The following is a 17,124-nucleotide window of genomic DNA, read 5'->3' as shown; positions in this document are numbered from 1 at the left end:
TAAAGTTTAAAGTCATGGCTGTTATGCCCGCCCCAGTACCGACCTAGTGCTAGTAGGCCGATAAAATACTCGTAGCTTCTCGAGCATGATCATTGATCATATTCATGGTCCTAAACATAAGCGATTTAATTAAAAATAAAAATATAATACAAATATATGTAAGTAGGCACTTACGGTTACTGTTAATTATTATAGAACATAATTAAATAATAATAAACAAGCACTGCAAATAATAATCAAAAAAGACATTCTAATAAAATAAATGTCTTCACTCCTCACAAAATGTCTTATTCTGCCTAAAATGTTTTGTGGACAGTGTCGGCGGCACCTTAACTACTAGGTTCAATGAGATGAGCCTTTTAAAATCAGACTTAAAGTTAATACCTACCCATTTTGTTTTTAGGGTGCCGTAATCAAAATGGCAAAAACCCTTGTAGTCTCGTCATATATATCTGTCTGTTCGTATATCACAGGTATTTTTCTCAGAAACTAATCTTCTATATTAGGTATATATAAATGAAATTTGGAATATCTTAGGCATCTGCTCTAATGTCGTGCCTACGTCGCGCCGCTTCCCCCGCGTCGCGTTCGCAACGAGATCGCTTGCGTAGGACACTTCTATGGGTATCAAAGGATTGATTTGGCCGCGTCGCGCCGCTTCGCTTCGCGTTCGCGCGTCGTTCGCGTACGTAAGGCTTTGGTTTGGCTTGGGTCAATGGCTTGGTAATTTTGTAGTTATTTTTTTAAGTGTAATCGAAAACTGCCAAAATTTCCAAACGCAATCTAATCAATCTAAGAGATTTAAAACATTTCAATTAAATCTTCATCGGTTGTATCGTTAAGACGTAATTGAAAATACCTACGCTACGCTATTCTGCCTGTGCGTTTTTTTATTCTTTCGCTTCATATGAAGGCGTACGGAACCGTCCACTGTACTGTTCGTGATTCCATACGCATTTGACCTTTTTTTCTGTTGTCGCCATATTGTTGCGCTTCTCGCCTCTATTAGTAAAGTGGCCGTACACCTGAAGACTGTTTCTGTGAGAATTAAAATTCCACTATTTATTTGTGTAAGTTTTGAAAGGGCTTTGCGGCATTGTGAGTCGTCTTTTAATTCTATTTTCTGGGCTGCGCCGCGCGGCTAACAATGTATCCGAGACGCGACGGCCGCGCGGGCGCACACCTGAGTATTCCGATCGGCTTCCCGATCCGAGCCGCCTCTTCGAGCCCCTCGACACTCGAGACATGCTGTGCCATCTCACTTGTACCGATACTGTAAGCAAAAGACAGCATAATCGGCGAGAATACAGAGGGGGATTAGAATTCGAATGCGAATCGCAGCTGATCGGCGGCGATCTGCGTCAGAACCAAGAACGTTGCACTCTAAACTCTTTATATACCGATGGTAACCTTTGTAGGTGACATCATTACGCATAGCAAACCTTTAAGGTTATAGAAAACAATTGAAGCCACTTTTGAAACCTGGCTACTATTTATATACTTACCCTGTACAAGTATTGTAAGTACAATACGTTTATTAATTAACCTAGTGAAATCCAAATTACTCATCTTTGCATATAATTACATCCTTATAAAAAAGTAACTTAGGAATGAAACTCCTTTTATTTATAAAAGTTAACCAGATAAACACCTATAGCTATATAGCTCAATAAATAAAACTTTTACATTAAATTCACTCGGTGTCAATAAAAATCGCAACTATTTGAGTTGAGAAAAGGCTACTTAATTATTTTCCAGTACTAGACGTTTGCAACAAAAAATACTTACATTCGCGATACAAATATTTTTATGCTCATTTATTAGAGAAAAACTCATCTGATAAAAGTGATAAATGACAACAATGCACAATGCAGACGTAGACGACAGAAAACTAAAAATAACAGCACTCATAACATAACGCTGAATAATGAAATTACAGCACTCATAACATAACGCTGAATAATGAATATATACCTCGACCTTTGTTAAAAGCGTTAGCAAGGTGAGGTGGTGAGCATATTGTGTATATTGTATTTATTTTATTTATTTTTTATTTATTGGTACACCAACAATTGTTTACACTTTGTTAAGTATAACTACAAACGTTTTAACTATTATCGCTTAGCGTAACAATTACTTAAAGGTAAACACCACATGCATTGAATGAAGTAAGAAAACTGCATCTACGTGACATACTTTACAATAATAATGCATTAATTATAACAGCGACTAATACTGTTTACAATCAAAATTAAACTATCCTATCGTGAGACATATTTCAAGATGTTTAGATCAGTACGGTCAAAGAGGATATAATATTATAGAGCGGTACTGTCATAGTAAATTTTGTAACCACAGTAAATTCACTGACATCTATCGACACACTTTAAAACTAAAAATGAAGATTTATAAAAATACAATAAAATTTATTTATATATGGATCAATGATTTTTTTTATTTGCATTAATTATTTTTATTATTTTGACCCATGTTCTTTTACTGATATGCGTTAAAATTGTTAAATAACAAACGAAACCGTCAACGCCCTCTATACGAGAGTAGGCCAAAACTAGTGGCGCCATCTGATCGAGAATCAAATTTTCGTGATTTTCGAGGCACGTTTTTTCCTTAGACTGTATCCATCTATTACGGAGTTATATCTATCTTTGGTACGGTAAACGGTTTCACTCACTATTATTTTTAGATATGTGTTTTGTACGGGTCGATAGAGATTTTCATATGGGTTTGACAGGCAGGGCTTCGTGAATAACTTACCTTACCTACTGTGGCCCTTAGGTGTGGTGTGGGCCTTAGGTACTTATTAAAAAACCCATACAAAAGAGATAGCTCACGGATCCTTGTTAAATACTCTCGAACTAAGATTGATTGAACTAAGCACTGATATGGAGTAATTTGATAATGTATTTCGTTTAGATATCCATGTTACTTAAATGTGCGATTAAATGCTAGTTAATCGCCGGGTGCGCGGGCGCTACTAGTGATCGCGCTATTAGCGCGCAACACCGGTGGCGACGCTAGATGCTATCAGCTCGGATCTGTAAGGAGTTGCGCTAGAAACCACCGGCCATCTGTCTGCCCCGCGGCATGCCAGTGCTTGCTTATTAGTTTTTATCGATCGCAGTTCAAATCACTTTGAATGACCATATTTGATTACTGGACGGAGTTTAGTTAGGTAGTCGTTTTTAAATGTTTCTCAACTATGTTTTGCTCGTTGAGGTGTCAACATGTGTAGTGTAGTGCGTGGGCGGAGGTGGCAGAGGCTGGCTTGATGGTAGTGGCCGTAAATAGCCGGCGCGCGGGCATAGATCGTGCGTTATCAGCCGCATCAGCGGCGCTGCCTGCTGCCGTACGAGCGCTACCTTTTGTCTGAGACAGAGACTTTATTTTGACATTCGACTCTAAGTGACAATTCGACAACCCTACACAAAACAACAATATACCTTAAATTGCAATAGACTTAAATTGAAATTATAACGGTATACAGTTATACCGTTATTATTACAATTTAAGCCCTTATTTTTACTATGTTAAACAGGGTTTATCCAGGCTACTTAATAACATTAATATGGCCTTAACATTCCTTGACAAGTCTGATTCTACTAGGGTTTTATAAATCTAGCGACCCGACCCGGCTTCGCACGGGTGCAATGCTGATGTATTATGTATTATACACATAACCCTTCCTTTTGAATCACTCTATCTAGGTATTAAAAAAAACCGCGTCAAAATCCGTTGCGTAGTTTTTTAAAGATCTAAGCATATATAGGGACAGACAGACAGCAGGAAGCGACTTTGTTTTATACTACGACTAGTATGTAGTAATAAATAAATCCGAAAAAAAAAACATCTCAGGAAGATTAGGGTATCACTGCAACATAATACGTATTTAGGATGGTTTAACATTTAAACTTTGAAATCAGCAGTCGTCGTGCAACTTCGTAGCCGGTAGTAGAGGTTCGGCCGCGGTAGCCGCTCTCGATATTTTACTTCATACGGATACTACATTACATTAGTGCCTTTTAAATTAAGTGTGGTGGTATCTTGGTTTTAGCACGCGAGCAGATTCTACTTAAATGTCGAGACTCAGGTAATAACTCGTTAAAAGTTACTTTGAATACCTAAGAAACTTTATTTAGGGTAGGTTAACTTGGGTAGTTTGTACCACGTAATTCATAGCTTAATTGTTATTTTTATCCATCTTTCGTACTTAACTACAAATATATATTGCATGGTTTGCAATATATATTTGTAGCATTGGTTTCTATTAGCACGTCTCCTCATCTTGCCTTTTAATAATGAGGTCGCGAGCGTGCGTCACCGGTAATATATGAACGAAAGGGGCAGTTTTTAAAAATGTATCAAAAAATTATGGTGGTAGGTAAACTATACAAATTGATGTATAAGAACAGTTTCAGCAAATGTTGTATATAGATTGTTTAAGTATCAAAATTACGTTGAGATTAAGTCGATTTTCAGAGAAATTGTCACTTGTTTTGAAGTAATTTCTGGAGAAAATTGATTTCGTCTATTTATCTTTCATTTACACTACTTCAAAGTCATAATAATAAAAATGTAGTCTGTAAAAGGTGGAGTACTAGATATGTGTAATACAAAATTACCATTTTAAGCCGTCCAAACTAAGAAATTTACAAATAAGAGCGACAAAATCAGTGCTTTACGCGCGTTTACCTAAACGTCCATCAGAAAAAAAAGAAAAAAATTTAGTAATTTTGTGTCTGTTTAAAAAAAATTGTTCTGTAAAACGGCAAGATGAGAAGACGTGCTAATAGAAACCAGTACTTGTTATTTCTATTACGTATCAAAAGGTGTACAATTTCAGCGCCTAAATTTTGCGACTAAAATCGATAACGGACTCTAAAACTAAAAGTAACGACCTACCAAGAATTTATTTATGCACCCTCAAGACGCAATGAAAGTAATCAGCCACGGTAAGCTTTTCTGACTCCTCAAGCCGGCGCGGCGCGGCGCTGACATAAGAACATTGTGCCCTATGCTATGTACTCGAAGGGGAGGCAAGGGTGAGATCTGATGCGCGATGGGCAGTGCGCAGGCCGCCAAACGGCTCGGGTCTTTCTTTATAGTGTCGAGTATCACGCGACGATATCAAATGCGAGCTCTAAGTTAATGTTTAAGGATCATATTTATTTTAGTAACTTACTCAATTTTTTAGGACAGTTCATAATTATAATTAGTAGGTGCTGTTACCTATGTTATAGGTTTAACCCGCTATCCGCTTAAGAAAACTATGTACCTAATGGTAGGATTTACTTTCCGTCTCTTTTGAGCTTATTGTGTGCTGTACTCGCACGCAAAGCCTGCGTAGCTTACGCAGCTGAACAATGGGTCCTATTTCCACCGGGTCATTCATCTGTCCGTGTCACAATTTGCATAGCTATCTGCGCCATAGATTTCATATCGATAAGCAATACAGTAAAGTCGTGAGTGAGCGGCTGTCCGCGTGTCCGTCGTGGGTGAAAACTGACTCACGATTGTTTGGATTCGGCGCGTGGCACGGCCATTGTCTAATGTTTTGCCAAACGAGCTTCGAAGAATACAGCGACGTTATAACACGACTGTGTTTATAGTTGGAGTTGATGCGCCGCCACCGCCAGTGCGTCAGCGCGGGCCGTGTCGCCGTCCCACTGCCCAAACATCCTCTTATACTTACCTAATTATGAAGAATAATTACATAATACATATAACAAAAGGGATATTGTCGATCAGATTCGTTTCCGTTAGAGAGTGACACATCATCATCGATATTATGGACGAAAGGGAATCGACACCTTTACCTATGGTCTTCCCACATATGTTAACGTTTAATATTTTTTACAGTACATCTGGGTTGTCCCCTGTGCTATAATAAGCACATAACGTAACTACGTCGAAAATTTAAAGGGCTATATGTACTGTAAAACGTTGTACGATACTCGTTGCGAATAGGTAATTCGAAACGAGTGGCGAATTTCGACACGACATTTCGCACTTGTATCGTAAATAACTAATATTGTTTGGCAGCGGGAAATGCATTTGCTAATTGGTAAATTGCATTAAATTGTTATCGTTGTATTGTCTTCGGTTGCATTATTACCCGCATTACTTTACTGTCACGATTATAATAAGAAAATAGAAACCGACTTCACCCATTTTCGCCACTGCAACGCGAAAACGACATGTTGTTCACTTGAACTATGGATGCATGTCCCAGCGATGCTATTGCAGTGGCAACCTAAGCCTAAACTTTATGAAGAAAAAATAAGCCATAAATTTACACATTTTTGTTAATTAGCGTTAGGAAGGTGCGTTTATAATAGGTACCTAAGTTATGCCTAATTCTGGCTCAGGTAGATGCTTAGATAGATGCAGATTCACTCAACGTGAGTCGGGCTCCAACTAGCGGAATGCAATACCCGGCCCTAAATCCCAGTGTAAACATTCCACCCACACCCCGTCTACTGGTAGTGGTAACTCAATATTCTGCTAGTCGATCCGCTGTAGGGCTGACACCTACATATATTGTCAAGTTTTTAAGAGGAGATATGAACTCAAAAATTGGGGAAAAAAATTCGAGCTTCTATTGTAAAATTATTTTTTAATACAGTTGCTCAAAAAGTGCTACTTTTCGTGGCTGTTTAGCGTGCGGAAAGTTGGTTTTCGCGAACTAGTGCTTTTTTCTTTTCCAATTTTTTTAAATTTTTACTTGTTCCAATTCATGACTACTTATTAATGAGTGTTAATATTAGTTTCCTTTAAACGTCGTAATCAACATAAAAACCTACTGTTAATGTAAGAATACGAAAAATATGCATATTTCATATTTTTTTACTTACCTCATCATTATAAGTTTATTTTTTAATGTTGAAAAACCGTTCTTAATAAGTTGTCTGAATGGAACGGAACGCCTGTCAAAGAAGAGGCGTATTTTCTTACTGCAAGAATGTTTTAAGTTTCCAAAGGCAACATTAGATATTGTTTTTATAAATATACGATACACAAATAATCGTAAATAACGATATTCAGGTAATAATAGTACAATGTTTTAATATTTACAATTGTTTCTGTCTTATAGAACATGCATTTGAAAAAAAAACTTTCATTGAAGTGGGTTCAATAATAATAACAAAATCTATTCTAGTCGAATAAAAGCTAGAAGAAAAACACCTCTTCATAATGTCAATGTCAATGATGTCACAGAATTAATAATATAAAAGTTCCGAATTCCATTCCTTACTTGTTGCTTTTCTTATTTTTTCGCAACTGTATTAAAAAACGTCGTTCGATACACGTGCGGAAATGTCATTCTTCACTCGTCCCGAGTCTTGCCACTCGCCTACGGCTCGTAGCAAGATATCTCGGTACTCGTGAAGTAATGACATACGTTCCGCACTAGCATCGAAATGTACTATTAATAAATCAATTAAACTTCAATCTGTACTTTGTTTTCGTTGACCCTTTATCAACTCAATGATATCCTTAAAGGAGGAAGATAAGCATTTTCCATCTCATCTTTTAGGCATTCGCCAAATACTGAATGGGCGTTTTTAGGGTTCCGTACTCAAAGGGTAAAAACGGGACTCTATTACTAAGACTCCTTTGTCAGTCTGTCATCAGGCTGTATCTCATGAACCGTTATAAAGAATAAATTTTTACAGTTGCCGATATAACAACAAATACTAAAAATACGGAACCCTCGGTGGGCAAGTCCCACTCGCACTTGACCGGTTTTTTTATTTCTGTATCCAGAATGAGATATCTTAACATACTCGTAAATCGTTATTTTTACTAAGTAGCAACGGATTGCAGATTTCCTACTTTTTTTTATGAGGCATTCGAAAGATGATAATAATTCCTATTTTATTGCAGGAAGGTACATGTATCATACCATTTGGAATCTGCATAACATGCCATTGGGCTTGACGTTATTTGCTCATTACTTTTCTAGTTTTTTTTTTCACGACAGGTGGTCAAAATTGAAATTAATGTTTCGCTGTGAATTTAATTCAAGATTTAAAAAAGCACTTTTTTGCATTTTACAGTGTTTATCGATAAAATACTTTTTCTGTTATCTTAATTAACTATTCATGACGCCGTTCACGTAAAAAAACTAACTTCGAGACCTTTCCGAGTGCACTAAGAATGTTAGAAACGGTCAAAATTCATGAGAAACCTTAATTTAGCAATAACTTGAAAACCGTGCCACTTTTACTGGGATCATGTTAGGTTGGTTTGGATCCTCTTGGCCTGGTCTACCTCCAGTGTCACTGTGACGTGTCATTTATGGGACAGCCTGTATGTTATAATGTAATTTTTATACGTTTCTTTTGTTATATTGTGATTTCGTCTAAACTGTCATTGATAATATTAATACCTATTATAATATATTTTTTAAGTAGTATAATGACATCTTTTATAATGGATTTTGTTACATTATATTTTTGTATAACTTAATACTTTGTACAATTTTAACAAATATAAATTGTATAACATCTTTCGTCATTTTTAGTCATGTTTTATGCTATATTACGTTTTTGCTAGCTGTTTTATTCTAGGGAGGTCGCAGTTCTAACATAACCTAACCCATTTTTTCAAGGTTTTCCATTCTAGTTCGAGTTCTAACCATACCTAAAATTATTTTTTGCTAGGTGTTTTATTCTACGAGAGGTCGAAGTTCTAACCTAACCCATTTATCATATACAACTAATTATGGCACACAAATAATTATGTGATGTCACTTGTTAGAACAAATGTGCAATGTGTATGTAATAATTATGGCAATGTATATTAAGTAGACTAAGTGCAAATATACCTTTTGACCATTATACCAAGAATAACATTATTTATCCCGTTAATTAGGTATTACGGCAGTATGCCATTTATTACGTTATTCAAAATAACGATATATCAAACTATAATATATGAAAATTATAAAAAATATAGTGCACCCGGTAGGCAGCCCTATCACTTTTGCAGCGGGACCGCGTACATCAGCCCTCCTTTAATAAAACATCTCGATAATGAAAAGTCAGGCCATAGCGAGGGCGCGCCCCCGCCGTCGACCGAAACTCGCCTTTACGACCCCCGCCCAGCCGTTAAAATTAAACGGCGACTTGCATCGCCAATAAATATCTTAATGATATGGAATCAGAAAGTATCTCGGTGTTGTGGGGTCTAGAAAATGACGTATGTAGTGCGGTGCGGAGGGCAATGGGAAATGCGTTTTAGGGTTGTCACAGAAGGTCGCGAGTGAGCATGCGTTCGCGCGAGGTGGCGGGAGACGACATTTGACATTCATTGCGTTTTATTGGCGGCGACACGTGCGGGGCCACCTGTCGCGAGCCTCCGCTCGTGCGATTTAATGAACAAAATGCAAATAATTGCGACCTCCGAAGGAAATGTTAACGATGTTCAATTGTCAATGGATTAACAATTCATGACACTGAAACATGCGATCGACCCTGAGTTGTGGTCGTTTATTCTGATATATCCAGCTTGAAAGGCTTGTAAGCTCTTCGATATAACGTGTATCATTTTTCCAATTGCATTGTACCAATGAATAAACGTAATTGGTGTAGGTGATTCTGGTCGCGTTGTATGCAAATGCCGGCGCCGGATATCGGAACGGACCTCCCGTCAAGAGAGCCTTCGGCTTCGATTCAAAATGGCGCCTCGGGTTCTATTGACCACCACTGTTGCCATTGCGTTGCCCAATCAGTAAATGCTTCCCGTCACCTACGTGCGTACATTAGCATTGCTTTTAGGAGCGACTCGGGTTTATAGACCTAATGGTTCAATTGCGATAGGGGAAAAGACAGCGTTCAAGCCCAATGCCCAATCGACATGACATTTAACAGAATCTTGTATCTATCGAAAATCCAAAAACGCTTATCAGGTTGGCCTCTATCGGGCGGTGTGATTTATAGGCGCTCGCGAGTGAAAAGTATTATTTTTGATATCATAAATGAATTCGGCATACCCGATTTATACAAAAACGATACCTAACTTGGTCTAGTAGCTTAAATGATATAGTTATCAAGATAAAGTTTTTAACCCCTTTTTCACCACCTTGGGGGATGAATTTTAAAAACGTTGAAAGTAACTTTCTTGCTTTTTAATATAATACCTTATTGCAAAGTTTCAAGTTCCAAGCTTAAAATAAAATTTGCACCCCAAGACAAACTTTCATCCCCTTTTCAACCCCCTGAGGCGTTTAATTTCCAAAAACGAAATTACTTTTTTTGTAATCGTCTATTATACCTTCTTAGAAAGCACCTTTCTAAGAAGTTTCAAAGCATTTGTAATGGATTCAAACTTTCAACCCCCTTTTAACCCCGTTAGGGGACGAATTCTTGATAACGCTGAAATCACTTTTCTTGTATTATAATAATATGCCCATATACAAAGTTTCAAGTAACGCACTCGAAAAAAAATTTGATCTCCATACAAACTTTCAACCTCTTTTTCACCTCCTTAGGGGATGAATTTTCAAAAACGCTGAAATTAGTTTTCTTGTATTTCAATAATATATCTTTTTACGAAGTTTCAAATTGCTAGCTTAAAATAAATCTTGAACCCCATACAAACTTTCATCCCTTTTTTAACCCCCTGAGGGGTAAAATTTCTCAATTTTTTATAGCCTGGCCGTGGTTTTTTTCGACAGATTAATAAAGTTTGCATTAAAATCCGTTCAGCCGTTTTCATTTGATGCGTGGTCAAATAAACAGATAAACAGACAAAAATTCTTAAAACTATTGGAACGTGTTCTGTTATCGATTCTAAGTATCCCCAGCCAATTTTTTTTGAACATCTTCCATGTACAGACTTTCGACCCTCTTCCGCTTTATTATATGTATAGAATTATAGATTATCTACTACTGGCAGATGATAACATATATTTTCTGGCATCGATAATATCATAGTAATGAGCCAATTAAGTCCGTATACGATATATATGTAATGACAAGTGCTCAGATGGATCAACAAAATAATTGATGCGCTCTGACATCATGAGGCTTCTAGCAATAATGTCTGCGATACAGACGCCATGTGCCAATTAACGAGCCGGGTTAACGAATCGTCCAGCGTGACCGCGTCCGCACACCGACCTTCGCGATTTGGTGGTGATAAAACATTATTAGAATTCATTATTGCATGTGTTTATTGTTTATAATGTCAGCTATGCTTCCAAGAAAAGACCGTCTAATGCGGATTCCTAACTTGGTTACTAAATATAAACGAGATTAATTAACAAACAAGCCGATTATCAACAGATTTAAATTCATAATATTGTCTTCGGTTACCGCGATAGTTACTCATGAAATAAAACTATGAAAACGGATTATATCGCGTATATTGAATTTATAATACATCCCGACGTTTCGAACTCTTTACAGCGTTCGTGGTCAACGGGTGACTGAGGAAAAATTACAAAATGCAAAAATACCCACATACTAAAATAATGAACAATCATAGACTACAAACTTTAAGGCTGGTTGTACATGCAAAATCGGTTCATAAGGCTAGTTATACACTATAATTATTTTTCAAGTAAAGATATATATATATACGCGATAAAAATAAACTATGCCGGCTCCAACCCTACACCACGGACCCGAGAAGATTTAATTCCCTCCTAAATTGTAGGAGGGTATCCCAATATGGGACCGGCAACAAACTCGGCGGGACACATCTTTTCAAAACATCAGAATGTCCAGCATCATCCAACACTACGGTCTCACAGTCTATGTCTCGCTTGCTCCTTTATCAGGTGGACTACAGGATCCCAAGCTGGTGGTAGAGAAAAGCCATCTTCCCTATTAAAGTTTGGATATTTCTTAATCTCAATGGCCTCGCGCAGCATTCTGGGTATGTAACGCTTCTCCTTGGCAAGAACCAGAGGCTTATCAAACTTGATTGAGTGATTGGCTTTATCCATGACATGCTCACAGACAGCAGACCTAGGTCGACGGTGCTTGACATCAGCTATGTGTTCCTTCACCCGAGTGGAAATGCTCCGTTTCGTCTGCCCGACATATGATAGGCCACACTCACAGTCCAGCCTGTACACTCCTGCAGTCTGTAGAGGGGTATTGCATTTTACAGGCCTCAGGAATTGTGACATCTTCTTCATTGGCTTGAAATATGTTTTTATAGAAGCACGCTTCAAGATGTGGCTGATCCTGTCCGTGACCCCCCTGACAAAAGGCAGAATGGCAGGCCTGCGCTCGACTGTGGGGATCTTAATGTGGGACCTCTGGTTGACCCGCGGTATCCTGAGCTCGTTTGCCTGGAGCGCGCGCCTGGCATGCTGGAGCTCCGCGGCCAGATGCTGGTCATCACATATCCTCTGGGCTCTCTGAAACAAAGATTTGCCTACTGTAACAAGTTGACTGGGATGGTGATGCGATTTGCCATTTAAGTACCTATCAGTATGAGTAGGTTTCCTATACACAGTGCGACCTAGGGGGTAGGGTAGGGTAGGGAGATTTAAATTCATTTAGTTGATAAAATCCAAATCTATTCCCAAATAAATAGTGGATATATTAGGAAGTCCTGTCACAAAATCCGTGCAACAAAGGGCCATCAAGCCCCGTGTACTCCGCGCCACCGCGCCTCGGAATAGTCAATTAGATGAGTGGCGCACCTGTGTGGCCGACCGGGGAAAAAATGTGGGCGCACCCTGGACTAAACGAATTATAACCACTACCTGAGACGTCCTTACGTGAGTCAACGCGCCCCCGGCTAGTCCCTTCTCTTGTGCAACTTCCAATACACCTCTACCGCGGCATCCTCATGCCAATGCTCTTTCCTACTTGGCAATGTAGCCCGAACAAATGGGAATATTTGAAGGGTCGCGATTTGTAATAATCGACATATTAGTCAAGTGGTCCCGCCTTCATTCTCAGGTGCATTTTTATATTGAAGAAACGTCTGTTTTTTTGTTGTGTTTTAAAAGCATTCACAATGCTATGTAGTTAGTTTCCCAAGATTTGTTAATGAGGTGATTTTTGATTAGTCACTTGATGTCGTGTTAATTTTCTGGGTTGAGTCGGAATTTAAATTAACGTGAGATACAGTGGTCACATTTTTTCTTGGTCACGCTTGACTAGCTGTTAGTGCAGATGTAAAGATTTAGCTTTAGAACATTAGGCATTGTCTGTTTTCGGTTGGAGAAGGTCGAGATTCTTTAATAAACTCTGCTATATGCTGATGAGTGATGCCGAACATTTTTGTCCAAAAGTTTCAAAAGTCAATCTTAGATCCGATTTGTCATTTTTAAAGTCGTCACGAAATAACTAGAGACAAAACCGATTATAATTTACATCATCATGCCTTTTGTTCGTATATCTGACAAGCACGATTTTGTAACTAGAATCGAAAACATACAAAATGTTCGCGCAGCTGTGTAATTTACGCGGTGGCATAGAACAGTAAACATCTAAAATTACGGTGGGACCAGTATTACAGACGCTTATGTACTACCCACGATGATTCCTCCTACGTAACTGTTTAGAGCCACTTCTTAATTTAGGTATTATGTGGCAAGTTCTGGTTAGATTGGGAATGTGGTTGCAACTTGGAGTCTAATCATTTTCTTGGCAGTATATGTTTTCATTATCAAAAATTAGTAGGCGGCGACACTGTGCGGCGGTGGCGCCTGATGGGTTGGTAGACAATGGGTGCGGTATCAGAGGTTTGTCCCTCGCTGAGTAATGGTCGCAGTATGTGCGCCGGGAGCGCCGATAACGCGGCGCCCGATAACCTGCGCCACCGGGACCTCGTCTGAGAATGGGCTACATTCCGACACACGGACATTTGCCAATAAATAATGGAAATTAAGTTTAGGAGACGTGCACGTGTGCCGCAGGATGTGGTCGCGACCGCAGCCTCGGCTTATCTTGCGCAGTGAGATCTTACGAGTAAATAGATGAACAGCTAAACAATACAATGACGTAAAAACTGACACTCGGTATTGGTAGATGTGTATGCTTTTTATTTATACACGCAATAATTATCACGACTAAAATTACGGGTCCTAAGACTCCTAATTCAGTACTTACCAAAGACAAAAAGTTACTCTTACACACTACAAAAAGTTACCTTCAAATTGAAGCCAACCTACTTAGGTATAGAGAAAATCATTTACACACTTAGCGCCACTTGCGCCATTCCACTAACCCTGTTTCTCCAGGTTTAACCGGTTAACCCCGGGTTAGTGGAATGGTGCAAGTGGCGCTAATAATGATAAAACAATTAAGGGGCGTACTGATTACCAGTCCGCCGGACGATATCGGTCTGTCGGTCTGTCAGTTGTTCGGAACTGTCAAATTTTTGTTCTAATAGACAGGCTGATATCGCCCGGCGGACTGATAATCAGTGGGCCCCTTTAGAAAGAGTAGGTATAGACTGTTTAAGTTTGTACACCGATAGCTATGTTCAGTGTACCTTTTAATATAAAATAGTAATAAATGATGCTTTATTACTTATTTAAAATAAAAAATAAAAAAAATGTTAGGGGATATCTTACACAGATCAACCTAGCCACAAACTAAGCAAAGCTTGTACTATGGGTGCTAGGCGATGATAAGTATACATACTTATATAGATAAATACATAATTATATACATAGACAACACCCATGACTCAGGAACAAATATTCGTGTCCATCACACAAATAAATGCCCTTACCGAGATTCGAACCCAGGACCATCGGCTTCACAGGCAGGGTCACTACCCACTAGACCAGACCGGTCGTCGTATTTACACTAAGGTCGATGCTGCTGACTTTGCACGGTTGGCTTCATCAAAACAGGTTTAGTTTATGGATGGATATAACGTGGTACCTATATGAGATAAAAATTGCACTAATTGTAATCGAATACGTTCAAGGTATGTTAGTGGGAAAGACAGTGATTTCTTTCAATAACGAGATCGCCTGATAAGTGTAGACTTCGCTTGTTTAAGGCGAAGCAACTTTCCTTGCAGAGTTAGACACAAAAACTAAACGACGAGACTTGCAGCGAAGGAACTTCTTAAATGGACAACAGAATCGCATTAAGTTTAGTGATGTTGGGAAAATACTACCCGGCCATTTCTTGCTTGCAACACATACCGCAGTCCATACGGGGGGACAAGTTTTCCGGATGCCATTTGATATGCTGGATACCTAGTATGAAGTATCTAAATAAACTTAAATCTTATAGGAAAGATTTATTGATTGTAAAACTAATTCGCTTTGTATCGGTCTGACAAAAGTTGACGTTTGACTATTCAGTTACCACAAAACATACATGTGGCGCCTTACAGCACCTTATACTTCATCTGTCAAATTCGGGGGCACGATTGTTTTCTTATTCTTAAAACATGTCGTCTACGATCACACTCTCTTGACTATTTGCTTATATATTAGTAGTAGTAGTATCACAAAATTGAACGCAGAGCTCATTTACGGCAAAGCATATGGTCGCATCGTAAACAAGGATGAATCATTTAAGTTAATACACATATACATAAGTACCTATTTAATTTGTTGAACCTTCTTTAGTCTTTGTATATGCATTTACATGATGTTCCTAATGGCTTCGTTATGTTTGAGTTGCCAATATTAGTCGACAAGAGTCTTTGAAAACAAGCGAGTTCTTATTGCGTCCGTAATTCTTAAGACTCATTATGGTTAAAATAAGGTAAATGTCCCAGTGTTCCACATGCTAATGCCCAATATAATGCCTCAAATTTAAAGATGACATTACTGGGGCAGTGGCGTGCACTCGGATGTCTATAGACATCCGAGTGCTCGTATACCTTAGTGAAATTAAAAAATTGTATGATCCTCCAAACTATAGGTATACTTAGTGTGGCAAGAAAGTGTCTGCACTTATAAAATAAAGTACTCAACACCGATAACAGCGTCTAAATGTATAATGAAGTGGAACATTGATTATGTATATAGTAAGTAAGCGTTAGATATATCCGCCATGCGCCGGCGCCGCGTCGCGCCGTACAAGGCACGCGGAGGCATTGCTCGCTGGTGGTGACGTCACGAGCTAGGCCGCAGCCTCTGCTCTGCACCACTGGGGAAATGAAAACTTATGAATACGTCCAATATGCGGCAATGTTATGAGATTTCTCAAGGGTATTGTCCTATTAGCTATTTTTTTAAACTAGGTTTTGAGTTAGTACTAGAGTTCGTAGAGTAGAGTAGAGTTAGGTGCTAGGCTAGGTTTCATGGTTTGTGCGTATTCTTTACTAGCTGTGCCCGCGGCTTCGCCTGCGTGGAAATCGGTCTGTGTCAGTAAGCGGCTAATTCACCCCTATTTTATCTCCCTCTCCCCTGGAGGCGGAACTTGAAGTAAAGTTGACAGATGGATACGCTAGAGGACTGTAGTCCAGATAAAATATTTTACAATTAGGTAAAATATTATAAATAAAACTACACTAAATCTAAAACCAATATTTTTTTGCCCTTATTCAAATTTTTGACGTGATTTAAACGACATAGGTGTATATCGAACTTAGTAGGTGTATATCGAACGATACAGTACCATTTTTGTATTTTTACGTCCTTGACTTGACTGTACCTATCCAAATCATGTCCATGGCAAATATCATCCAAATCGGTCCTCCAGTCAAATCAGTCTAAGCATAACGCCGGCGGCGCGCAGCGTCTGCCCCTACGACTTGTTGATGGTCATGGCGAAGCAGACGCTCACGGGAACCTGTAGGCGCTTGAAGCGGAACGGGAAGTTGCTCGGGATGAGGGGGATGCGCGGGATTAACACGGCTTCTCCGGCGCCACACTCCGTCAGAATCTGCGCCTATGTATTGCGTACGATGTCTTTGGGATCACAATCGAGACTCGCGCTGGCTTGCAGTTTCAGCCGAAAGCGAAGCGACCTGCCTGGCTAGAGCGCCACTGAGTCTCTCACCGTGGTCTTTTTTCAGACTCCTGAGACCGTGCCCCTTGTAGCCTGAATGCGTTGCAAGACTTTCGCGAAAGATAAGATTTTTTTCGGGAAGGCATGGTAACGCGTATAAGTCTCAAATCGTTTGACAATTACTCCGCAAATGACATAGAAAAATGATTTT

This window comes from Cydia strobilella, chromosome 11, assembly GCF_947568885.1.
Source record: "Cydia strobilella chromosome 11, ilCydStro3.1, whole genome shotgun sequence".
Taxonomy (NCBI): Eukaryota; Metazoa; Arthropoda; class Insecta; order Lepidoptera; family Tortricidae; genus Cydia; species Cydia strobilella.
This window is presented reverse-complemented; position numbering follows the sequence as displayed.